The sequence below is a fragment of the Onychostoma macrolepis genome, chromosome 01, assembly GCF_012432095.1.
Source record: "Onychostoma macrolepis isolate SWU-2019 chromosome 01, ASM1243209v1, whole genome shotgun sequence".
Classification (NCBI taxonomy): Eukaryota; Metazoa; Chordata; class Actinopteri; order Cypriniformes; family Cyprinidae; genus Onychostoma; species Onychostoma macrolepis.
In genome coordinates, this window is record NC_081155.1 from 26,883,627 (window position 1) to 26,896,690 (window position 13,064).

Genomic DNA, 13,064 nt, shown 5'->3' on the forward strand with positions numbered 1-13,064 from the left:
GAATCCACATCCTGCCCGCAGAGAGGTATCATGTGGAGATTACACATATGGACTGGGCATTAAGGGCTGTCATGGTCTTGCCGTGTTTTGATATTTGTCTAGTTTCCTGTTTGTCATTAGCAGTTGTCTGCTTGTGATTGGGAACAGTATAGTTGGGCTGCGTATATTTAAATCCCCTAGAGATTTATAATAAATATATTTTTCTAAACTTATTCATTTGTGATAGCCTTCTTTTGTTTAGTTTTTTCAGTTGTTAAAACATAATAAATAAATAAATAAATAAACCCGCATGGTGCGCACGGAATTTGATTAAACCTATTAGAATCACCTGGGTGCGTGCTTTGTCGGTGTGCGAGTGCTTTCGCTTTGTAACTGCAAACTCGGATTATTTGCTGCAAAATTTAACAAGTTTGTCGTATTCTTTTGTGAAAAGAAAAGGAAATTTAGGTAAGTAATTTTCTGAGTTGAATGTGAATTAATTAATCTTGTTAATTCGGTAATAAGCCGTGAGATCATTTATAGCAGTTATTTCCTTGGTCGCAAATTGGTTAAATTGTTTTGGTAGCGTGGTTAGATGTTTGTTTCTCAAAGGATGTCTTTTCCCTTTCTGCTTTGTGTACAGCCGCTAACAGGGAATTTCCCTGAGGGAAACTGCTATATTAAGCCGCTCCTAAAGCCTAATGCCTCCTAATGCCACCTCGTGGCAGAGAATGAATTTGCAAGAGTGGAAGCTGAAGCGCGCTTCAGAACATCATACAAATACGCTGTAATTGTTGCTCATAAAGGTAATAATAATACATCGTTCGGAACTGTAAAGGGTATATTTTTATTTGTGCACTCACAATATCAAGAAAACGCGCTCTTCTAAAATAAAGAAAACGAATAGGATGCGCTTCCCGTCAAAAAACGTACAGACATGATGAATATATCTATAGAAAGCTTTGAATTACTACAGAACGAAATAAATCATATCCAAAACAAAAACTCTGTCATTATAATCCGTAAAGATGCATTTCTTTCTAAAGAAGCGTCCAATGAGGAGATGGCGAGTCAGGATTTTTAACTTACTAAAAATCACTAACTCAGAAAACACTAGTTTATTAATAAATAATTCAAATATCTCCTTACTATTCCCCCCAGACACATTCATTGTAACTTTTGCCGGGGCTTTGCGGCAAGCTTTAGCCTATTTAGTGCACTCATGTCACGTTGCTGTGGGCGCTATGATCACGAAAACTCATAATTTGCACGTGTTTTTAAGCATTGCGGTTTGAAAACAAGTGATTTAAGCGATTGAAATGCAAACAACAGCGCTATATGCGCGAGCTGTGTGTTTTCTGAGCGTGCTTTTGCAATTGAATCGGATCAAGGCCGGTTCATATTCACACCTTAAACGAACCGTACCAGAGTTCGTTTGGAAGCGGACCGAGACCACCTCTTCAGCTGGGTCTCGGTACGCTTGTTTGGTCCGCTATTGTTGCGCACCCGCTGCATTCTCACCTGCCCAAACGAACCATACCAAGAGGGAAAACGAACTCTAGTACGATTCAACCGAACTAAATGAGGCAGGTGTAAAAGCACCCCAAGTTTTAGCTTTGTTACCACTGCCTGAGTCCCCTTTCCGTACTAAGTTTTCTGGTCCTTATACTGTGGTTTGTCAAGTATCTGATCAGAATTACTTGATTTCTACACCTGAATGCAAAAGACGGACTCAGTTGTGCCATGCTAATCTATTAAAACCATTTTATAATCGTTCAGTGGTAGCTGAGGCAATTCATAGTAGGCTATCTACACTGGACAATGCATTGCAAATCATTTGAAGGTTGTGTCAGTACGTTATAAATAGAACGAGTCATCAGTTTTTTGTCGGGGATTTGTCACGCAGCGCAGTGACAGCATCACTGATTATAGTAAGTTCTATTGTATTTTGTTGCGTCGCGCCGCTCGCGTCCGGTGTAGACACGATGTAAGTTAATGTTGCTTTCTGATGCTGCGTTTGAATTTTCATGCCACATTATTTGAAATTAGCGTGGGCCAAACATTTTTCTCTCCGGCCCGCGGGCCACCTATTGAGGAACCCTGGTGTAGACCATCCAGTCAGTTATTTTTCTCATAAATTTAATTCTCATCAAGTACATTATTCAACAATTGAGAAAGAGACATTAGCTCTATTGTGGTATTCTCTGACCATAATCCACTGACCTTTTTACATTCTTTACAGAGCCCAAACCAACGCCTGGTTCGATGGTCTCTATTCTTACAGCCCTACTCTTTAGATATTCGCCATATACGGGGGCGTGGATAATATCCTGGCTGACACCTAGTCCTGTGCTCCTTGTGGTGACTAACAACTTAATGTCTTTGTTCTTTCTGTGTCTCTTTCACCTTTAAATATTAAACTTTTCTTAGGCGCCAAGAATTGCTGGAGAGGGAGATGCTAAAAGTGAGACAAAGAGATGATTCTGGCTGAGTACTAAGTGGTTGCTGAAATTATGTGCTGGTGGTGGGATTGAATTTATGTACAATGTTATTTGTTTAACTTTGTAGTCTGACCTGAAATGGGTTAATAGATACGGCCCTTAGTTAAGGTCCTCCTTTCTTTTTAGGGGAGGTGTCATGGTCTTGACGTGTTTTGGTATTTGTCTTGTTTCCTGTTTGTCATTAGCAGTTGTCTGCTTGTGATTGGGAACACCTGGTATAGTTGGGCTGCAGATATTTAAATGTCTGTTTTGCTAACTAGCTGTGTGGTGTGGAGTTGTTCTGTTGTTTTTCCTTGCTTTTGCAGGAATGGGCACGGGTGGCAGGAGTCCTTGGCCTAGAACTTCTCCTCCACCAGATCCTCACTGATTTCTTCTGTGGCCATGTTGAGAACTTCTGTGTTTTGATTGTTTTCTTTATTTTCTTTCGTTTTTACCCTAGAGATTTATAATAAATACATTTTTTTTAAACTTATTCATTTGTGATAGCCTTCTTTTGTTTCAGTTGGGAGTCAAACTGTAACAGGGCAGTACAACATATGGAATGTTTCTGAGGTGGCTCCGGCCCAGTTAGGAGGGAGGCAACACCGGCAGGGACAGCAGAGCAGAGTCTGCCAAGGGATCACCAAGAGGGGACCCTTACCATGGAAGAATACACACATGGGATCACCGTGGAGATCACAACATATGGACACCTAGCCTAGCACAGGGGTCAACCAACAGGCGTACTTACAAGTGTTAGGCCTGGCGCCGGACGCTCTGCCTCATCCAGCTGCCGAGGGTGATGGAGGAACTCCAACAGGGCAGAAGAGCAGGATAAGCGCACATATCCTGTCCGTAGAGGGGAATGGCGCAGCAAGCGACACACCGAGCAATTCCTCTGGTTTTACTGGCTACTCAAGGCGAGTACACGAAAGGACATTGGCTCTACACAAAGGCTATAAAATCTAGCAAATGTGTTTGGCGTCGCCCAACCCGCAGCTCTACATATATCTGTCAGTGAGGCGCCTTGCGCCAACGTCCAGGAAGAAGCAACATTCCTTGTCGAGTGTGTTCTCAACCCGAGGGAGCAAGGCACGCCTTGGGTTTGATAAGCCAAGACGATGGCATCCACTATCCAGTGGGCCAACCTCTGCTTGGAGACAGCCTTTCTCTTTTGCTGGCCTCCGTAACAGACGAAGAGCTGCTCTGAGGTCCTAAAGGTCTGCGTACGGTCCACATATATGCGTAGAGCGTGAACGGGACAGAGCAAAGCTAGGACTGGGTCTGCCTCCTCCGAGGGCAGCGCTTGCAGGTTCACCACCTGATCCCTGAAAGGCTTGGTGGGAACCTTGGGCACATATCTGGGCCAGGGTCTCAGGATAATGTGAGAGTCGGCCAACCCAAATTTCAGGCATGATTCGTTGACTGAAAATGCATGCAGGTCCCCTACCCTCTTGATGGAAGCCAGCGCAGTTAAGAGCACTGTCTTTATTGACAGAGTTCTCAGCTCTGCAGACTGCAAAGGCTCAAAAGGGGCCCTCTGCAATGCCGTAAGCACCTCTTGGAGATCCCAAGAGGGTACGGGGTTCAGGTCCCACAGGATCCTGATGATCAGGTCATGCTTCCCCAAAGACTCACCGTCTACAGCAGGGGTTCTCTCAAAGTCTACATTCAAAGGTCCGAATCTGAATTTTCAGTGTCAAAGGTCCGGAACAATTGGTTATTACAAAACTTTTTTTTAATAAACATACAAAACATGCATAACAAATAAACATAAATATTTGGAAAAAATAAAGTGCCCTTTGAATTCAAAATACATTAATAACAATTGCAAAAGTGGCAAATCAATTAATATAAGTGTAAGCAATAGATGTCGACCGTTAAGGGTTTTTCTCTGGCCGATGCCGATATTTAGACATTAGGGCAGCCGATGGCCGATATATGATGCAGATTTTTTTGGCCAATATGTTTGGCTGATTTGCTTTTTTTTCCCTTCATCTCATAAAAGATAGTAGAGTAGAAGTTTATTGCAGGGCACAAGATGGTAATAGTGGTAGTAGTAGCCTAATTCATAGTAATAATACATAGGTCAAAACTTAAGCAACTTCTCAAAACAGTTCTGAATCATGCTTTTTGTTTAATGTTTGCTGACAGACACCAGAGTTTCCCACAGACTTGCAGACTTGGAGCGGGAGATATAGCGGTTTCCCCGGTAACGGCTGTAATCAAATAAGCCTAGCCTGCTCTCATAAACACTACTTTCTCAGACATTACAGGAAAGACGAAATGAAAATAAAATCGAAGCTTTTCTGCAGACGGTCGGTTCTTTTCAAAGATGCATTCATATAAAACACCCCCATTTTAATTTTTAAACATGCAGTTTATTCAACCAAGTATAAGCCTTTTGGAAAATCTATTTGTGGCGGTCAGTTTTGATATTGTGACGAGCCACCACATATAACTCAATGTATGGGCAACACTGGACACTGCTATAAGTCAAATGGCCATAATCTAAGTAGTGATAAAAAATTATTTTTAAAATACTCATATTAGCAGTGAAATGTCGCCAGATTATGTCAAATGTCATGAATACGCTCACTGGATGTCATAACAAATGTCATGAAGGAAAAGTTTCAATATCTCAATGTTTTCATTTCGGACCATTTCCAAAAAGACAAAAACCAAACAAAATGATTTACAAGTTTAACATACGTTTTATCAAAGTACGAAATATAATGCTCTTGAAATACGAAATGGAGGCGGGTCCGGATCCGGACCGGAGTCCGGACTTTGAGAAGCACTGGTCTACAGGATCATGATGTGCGGCAATTGTGGCAACATACACTTTGAGAGAGGGTGGAGAGAGACAGCCTTCGCTCCAACCCCTCCTGGAGGAAGGAAAACACCGCTCTGATTGGGCATCTCCGGGGGTCTTCCCGGTGAGAAGAGCACCATTCAATGAACAGGTTCCACTTCAAGGTATAGGCACGCCTCGTAGAGTGATGGTCTCTACCTCCGCCTGGGGTAGATCACCTAGGACCTCCACATCCCGTCTATGGAACACACGTGGAGGTTCCACAGATCTGGACGCGGGTGCCAGAGGGTGCCCCGTCTCTGAGAAAGCAGATCTTTCCTCAGAGGAATGCGCCAGGGAGGGGCTGTCGCGAGGAGCATCAGTTCCGGGAACCAGGTCCAGTTGGGCCAGTAAGGTGCAACTAGCAGGAGCTGCTCCTCGTCCTCCCTGACTTTGCACAACGTCTAGCAAGTAGGCTCACTGGGGGAAACACATACTTGCGTAGACCCTGGGGCCAGCTGTGTGCCAGTGTATCCATGCCAAGGGTTCCCCCGGTCAGGGAGTAAAACAGCTGGCAATAGGATGTGTCTGGAGAGGCAAACAGGTCTACCGGTGCGGCTCCGAAGTGTCTCCATATCATCTCCATATCAGCTGCATCGCTCGGGGATGGAGTCTCCATTCTTCCGGAAGCGCTTGCTGCGATGAAAGCTCGTCGGCTGCACGATTGAGCAGGCCCGGAATGTAAATGGCACGAAGCAACCTCAGATGCTCCTGACTCCATAGGAGGAGATGGCGGGCAAGTTGCTACATACGATGGGAGCGTAGACCACCTTGGTGGTTGATGTATGCAACGGTCGGAGTGTTGTCCGTATGAACCAGTACGTGCTTGCCTTGTAGCAGCGTTTTGAAGCGGCCCAGCGCAAGACGTACTGTAAGCAACTCGAGGCAATTGCTGTGCCAATGCAGATGGGAATGCAGACCTGGAATGAAGTGCACAAGAACTTTGCGGTGCTTTGTTTTTTCTCTTTGCCTTTCGTGGGGCTTAACAATAACTTAGGATTGTATATTTGGATCGGTCTCGTCTGACCGATACCCGATCCGGCAGAAAATGCCAGTATTGGAGACGTGCATCCTTATAAGAAATGTCTTCTTATTAAACAGGGCTTGACAATAAGGAGTGCCCCTTGGCCCGGGCCAGCATGAAAGACACTCTTGATGGATTTGTCACTTGCCCGATCGGGCCACTGCTGCGTCGTCACGAAAGTTTATCATTTGCATGTCTTTTTAAGCCTTGCTAATTTATAAATTCAAGCAATTAAAAAGCATTCAGGCGTGAAAGACAACTCTATTCAGTACTCGCATGCGATGTTCTGTTCTGTGTGTACAGCCGCATCTCTGACATTAGTCTGTAAAAATGTGTCTTAACCTCTTAACTGTCACCGTCCACCCTGTGGGACACCTACGTTTACTTCACTATTTCACAATTAAATCCTAATCTAATCATGACAAACTATATATCGTTGGAAAGGTCTAAGACTCCTAAATAGGTAGTTTACCACTTTTTTTGTTAAAAAATTATGCAGGAAAAGTAATAGATTAATTTATGACAAAAGTGGCCCTAAAAAATCTACATCATAACAGGAGTTCTGACCTTTGTCACAGAAAGTCTCCTTAGTTGCCTTTTTCTCTATCACGCTTTAGAAATCATAAGAAATTATATATCAGTTGAAAACTTTAAATCTCAAAATTCATCCTTTGAAACCCATTTTAAAATCAGACATTGCATTACCATGGAAATGGTACATCAAAATCACATTGGAAAATGTTTTCATTCATGAATTATAAAAAAATAAGTTTGGATAGTGCACTATAATGTCTCTGTTCAAAACTGTGAGTGACAGTTAAGGGGTTAATTAGTCTGTAAATGGCCATGGACAGAGACCAGAGACACTGAAGACGGAAGCAAAGAGGAGAAAATACTGTAGGAAGAACAAGATCACTGTTCACAATGCGCGAAATATAGGAAGAAAATACTAAATATTAAATTCATATGAATGTGTTTATGAGGGGAACTGACTGTTTTCAGAAAAGTTCACCTGGCGTTGTCTTTTCATCTTGCCTCCGTATAATCAATTTAAAATAGTGTTAATTTGTGCAGCACTGCTGTGTTTACAGTGGTTACCAAGGAAACGCGATATTATTGTTGTTCCATAAGCACCACCCACTGATCTATGATATATAGTCAGATATAGATCAGTGGCACCACTTGATTAACCGCTCACATGTGAAGCACTCATATTGCTAGGCGCCATTCACACAGAATGCACATTTGTGTTGACAAAGATGCGACACGGGGCCCGTTCTTCATACCTTGCTTAATACATCTGAGATTATTTGAAAGATGCCAGATCTTCTAATTCTGATAACTGATCTCTGGATAATTTGGTTCTTCAAACGAATTTGCGGATTTGATTAAAATATCTGGATTAAGTGGTCTAAGATAACTGTGCATTCTCGTGTTCCCCCGAAAAGGGCAGATGTATCGATACTCGAAACCACGATCAGCAATACAGCGATTGGCTGGAGGCTAGACAGCAACGTAATGACATCATAAAATTAAAAAAGACACCTGATGAAAAACTTACATTTCTGGACTTTTATAAGGAAACAGCCAAGCAAACAAAACTACATAAATGTTATAATAGATAAATGAAATGTGCACTGTTTTTTTTTTTTTTTAATTTAAAACATTTTTACATCATTTCCAATTATTTATATTCACGATTTCTAGTATTTGTACAGGCTTTGCATTTTTATTTTAATGTTGTAATTAGCAATTCATTTAATTTTATCTTTGAAACAGATTTGTTACATGACAGCATTAATTAAAGTTTCTTAAGGGTCAAGATCAAGTTATCTGCATCTCCTGCGCTCCATCAAGCCACTCCCATAATAGTCCACTCACCACTCAAATTAATGCACAGCTCAGATTAACTGTATAGCATGTGTGTAAGACTCCAATACAATTATAAAGTAATTATTTCATCACTAATAAATCTTTCAATGAGTAAAACTGGCTGTGTCTATAGTATTATAGGCTACGCAACATTATTATATTATTTTTCAATTATTATTGTTTTAAATTACTGTCCCTGGATCAGTAGGGTACTTTTCTTATAAAGTAGCAGTGGCTGGGACAGATTTTAAGTATCAATTCTGCTTAAAAAGATGCAATCTAATCCTGTTTACATTAAATAAGCCTGCTCCCGAGCAGGTTCAAGCTTACGGACCTGTTGCTATGACAGCAACTCCGGGATGAGTTATGAAGAACCAACCAATCCAAGATCAAGCAAAATCGTCAACAATCAAATCCAACTAACTGAGTTAGCAATGTACGAAGAATGGGCCCACGGGCAGTGGAAAAGGAAAAACGTGCAAGAAGATGGGAGTGAACTTCTTTTAACTTGAGCGTCGCGTTTTTATAATGCCATTTCATGCACAAGACACTGCAAGAGACACGAGTGCAACAGTCAAACACATCCATGTTTACATAGAAGAAAAGGAAACAAGGAAAAGAAGTGCAATCGAATAAAAAACCTGTAACTCCTACTGCATGTCTGATATTTCATGTTTGCATCATGGTGACAGGCTGAAAGCTGCTGTTGTTTTTACAGAACATTTATAGTTGATAATTGGTGCTATACCTTCTGTCATTTTGAATTTGAATTACTACCTTGATTTATGAGATTTTTTTTAAACCATTTTCCTTGTATTATTTCTGAACATATAATATGTATAAGACAAGTTTGTACAAGATGTAGTTATAGTTCATGCATCTTTTTTGCAAAGATATTTAACAAGTTTTTGGTTAACATTTACATCATGTTGACAACATTTGTGGAGCACTTGGAATAGAATTTTCACTAGAGGGTTAATAAAGAAAAAGTTACTTGAATTATGTTGGGGTTACATTTTCAAGTTGACTACTTAAAAATCATTAAAAAAAATAAATTGAGAATCAGTTCTGAAAAAACTCAGATTTTCATTTTTGCCATATCGCCCAGCCCTAGTTTAAGTGCAAAAAGACATGAAATAGAACTTTGTTTAGTACTCACATGCGATGTGACAGCCGCTTTCAGTGTGCGTGCTTCAGACGTGTGCGCTCAGAAAACCGTATAGAAGCCTATAAGAAGTTTAAACTGATATGGCTTTAAAATGCATGATTCCTGTAACTTTAATGGAAAATGTACATTATCTGTTTTTCTACAGAATTTTCTTTGAGTGTTTACTCCTCTTCTTAACATCCTTTCATTATCAGTAGGCACAACTACTGAAAAAAATTGTTCAGGAAAAAATCAGGAATAAAATGTATTACAATATCCTATAACCACTAGTTTCACATTAAAGTAAACACCCTTAACCCTATTTATTCACTCTTACAAACCTTTTGAGTGCCAACGCAGACACTCAAGTAGTTAGCTCTGGGATTTCAAAAATATGAAACACATGAGAGAAAAGAAAGAGAGGTAAATGAACAAGGGAATACAAACAAACCTGCCCACTAAGAGCAAGTGAGCGCACCGGCGCCTCTATCTATCCTGCAGTGAGCGCACTACTGTTCAGCTTCCACACTCCACACAGACACTTCAATAGCGCACATTTCTCTAGGTTAATATTAGATTGAGCGGCCATGTAAAGTTGCTGCTACTAACATATTTCATGATGATAAGTCTTATTTGAGGTCGATGAATGATAGGCGAGCGTTTGGATGTCCTGCCTGAGTACTGTATTACCACATAGACCGGCTGTTAACAGTCTGTTCGTCATTGACTATGTGACTTTTTTTTTTCTGCGATTAAGCAAATAAAATTTTGGTCGACCAAGTCTCTTCTGGTCGACTATTAGGGGGCAGCCCTAGAAATAATACATAAATTGTATATTCAAAATTAAAAGCAAAAAAAAAAAGGTTTCACTATAAATTAGCTAAATACTGATTACCTTATTAAAACTACTTATGTTATTCAGTCAAACGCTGAGAGTGATTTTTATTTACTTTTGATTGATTTATATTAAGGACAAAGACAGCAGCAAGTATTAGATTGCTGTCACTTTTAAGTCACTTTAAATAACTTGAAGTAAACAACACCAGAAGCCACACAAATTTAATTTAAAAATGATTGAATATGCATAGATCCTTACTATATAGCAGGTGAAAAACAGTTTGTGAAAAGAATAGTATATTCGAATTATTCATAATTAAGTATTCAAAATGATCAAGAAGTGTGCAACTGTCGGAGACTTTACTATCCCATATGGCCAAGGGAGAACATGTGTGAATGGCAGTGGAGATGCAACTGATGCTGATCGCTCACATGACAATGGCAACATTCTTACTGTGTGCTTCCCCGTCAGTTGAAACTTAAAAAAAAAAGTTGCTTTAACACAACAAACATCAGACATGTCAACCACATCCCCACTTTGCTCTTCTGCAAACTACTGTGAATATTAGAGATTTTCTATTAATGCATTTATGCCTCAAGAATCAAACCCATGACCTTGGCGTTGTTAGTGCCATGTTGTACTGTTTGAGCTACAGGAAGACTGAATTTTGGCAATACTGATAATTATGGTGAGTAGACAGAATTATTGAACAGTCTGGAAGACTTTAAAATGGGGAAAAAAACTATAAAATGGGAAATAGGCTGTTCCTGTATATGTTCACTTAGTATGCTAACACTTTGTTTTCTCATGTTAGAGGCCATTCACACATAATACATTTTTGCATTTAAAAATGAGAGGCGCTGCAGTGGAATGAGAAAAACTAGTAGATTTTTTTTTTTTTTTTTAATGTTGAACTTAAGAAAACTTTAGAAAAACGGCTGAAAAGCAATGAAGCGAAATTGTGCATTGTGTGTCAACGTTCCCTTACACTGTTATACTGTAACACACTCTAGCGCTGGCTACAGAGGAAAAGAAAAAAAACTATTGACAACTCTCAGCCTTGATATTTTTAGATAACCGATAGTTTAAAAAAAAAAAAAAAAAAACATCTATTGGTGTTGATTAAATGTTCATTAAACAGTAAAATCATCATGTTGTTTTTTGTTTGGATTGAGGCTGAATAATACTGCACTGTGTACATTCAACAACTATGAGAGAGAGGCCTACCGTTTAAAGAGCCATTTCATTGCTGTTTTTCAAAAAAGGGTGTAGCAATTATTAAATGGCTTTGAAATTGTAGCTGCATGACAGGTATGTAGTAGACAATTTCACAGTCCTGTGTAAACTGTACAGATAATAATCATGAAATTTCCAGTCATCAGAGGTTTAGACACAGATATAATCTATATAACTGACAGTGTTGAATAATTCGTAGGATGGTGGGAATCTCCAAGTTGCTAAATGGTTTTCTCTTTGGTGGCAGATTGTGCATGTTTTCTAACAAAAAAGACACATCATCACACCGCATATTTCTGTATGACAAACTACAAAGAACTGAGCTTCAGGAAATGACTGCTGGAATGTTTTGGATATTCAGAGCTGACAAAGATGACAGATTATTCTGCAGATAAACAATACAAGCGTCAAGTCCATGCTGTTCAGTGAAGCATAAAAGACTAAAAAATGACAAAAGACAGATATTAAAAATTGTACTAACTAGTTTGCTCAAATTAAAATTGCTTTAGATGGATTCTTATCATGAGAATGTGTTATGGTGTTGTTTACATTGAGTTTTACAACCGACCACCTTTTCCCCGACTCTGTCAGCTCAGTTTCAACATTGGCTTTTTACTGAAGTACAGTTTACACTGGTCAAGTGAAGCCTTTGTTTTATTCAATGTCGAAAACCCCATAACTGTTTGTTTGCCAACTCCCAATTGTACCTGTAGCCTCCTGCAACTCAAATAAATGGCGGACGCTGTAGGAAAAACCCCGGTCTGTTCAAGGCCTGAAGCGTCTTGCCTTAATCCATTAACCATAAATCACATTAGTTAGCCTATACCTCACGACTAACCGACCCGGACAGGGAAAAGACCGATGCAAAACAATAAAACTCTTCCCGAGCAGGAGAGAATTAAGTTTGGAAGAGAAGAAGCGATATTCAGCTTGTCACGTAAGAAGTGTGTCAACGACACCTATGCCCCCCTCCACCCCCCTATTAATGTAACAACGCAGTTTTTTCCCATTGAGCCCATGTTTCTATGTGCCCATGTATCCAGCCCGACATGTGTTTCCACACTGGTCCTAAAGCACTGCTGGTCCTAAAGCATGCTTCTCCAAAGCTGTTTCAAACACACTTTCCAAGGCGTTTTCCTCTGTGACTGTGGGAACTCGCTGCAAATAAAGTGTCATTTTCAGTCCAGTAAAAATCACTGTACCTACATGTATGGCATCTAGTCGTGTTCTGCTGTCTAGCTGGTGGCCAACAGAATGAGACAATTGTCAAAGTGAATTCTGTGTATACCCACAGGGTAAGACTAAATAAATAAAACAGTAGCCTACGGACAATATTTGATAGTCAGTTGAAGAGAAGATATTGAAACAATGCAAGGTTGAGAATTCACAAGTGTCACAGCAGTTCTATAGCAAGCTAAGCTCACAGCGGCAGAATGTTTTATCGCAGTCCGTCGATATAGCAAACTCACCTTTACCGAGTCGTTGAATTCTGATGGAAAGCACGGAACAACGAATTTATTTTATATATAATCCATGGGTATTTCCGAGACTTAAAGTGACCGAATTTCCTGTGATAGAGTCAGCTCGATACATTGGGATTTGCTGAGGGGCAGTGCTTCCTTTAGAAGTGCAGT

General features: G+C 40.2%; 1 protein-coding gene across 2 annotated transcripts in view; it reads right to left on the minus strand.

Moving 5' to 3' along the window:
* Positions 1-13,064, minus strand: part of LOC131550413 (vang-like protein 1) — a 68,972-nt gene extending 55,908 nt beyond the window's left edge. For both annotated transcript variants that reach the window (XM_058792600.1, XM_058792598.1), the window contains exon 1: positions 12,900-13,064. The gene's annotated coding sequence lies outside the window, so the exon portion shown is untranslated. The remainder of the gene's footprint in view (positions 1-12,899) is intronic.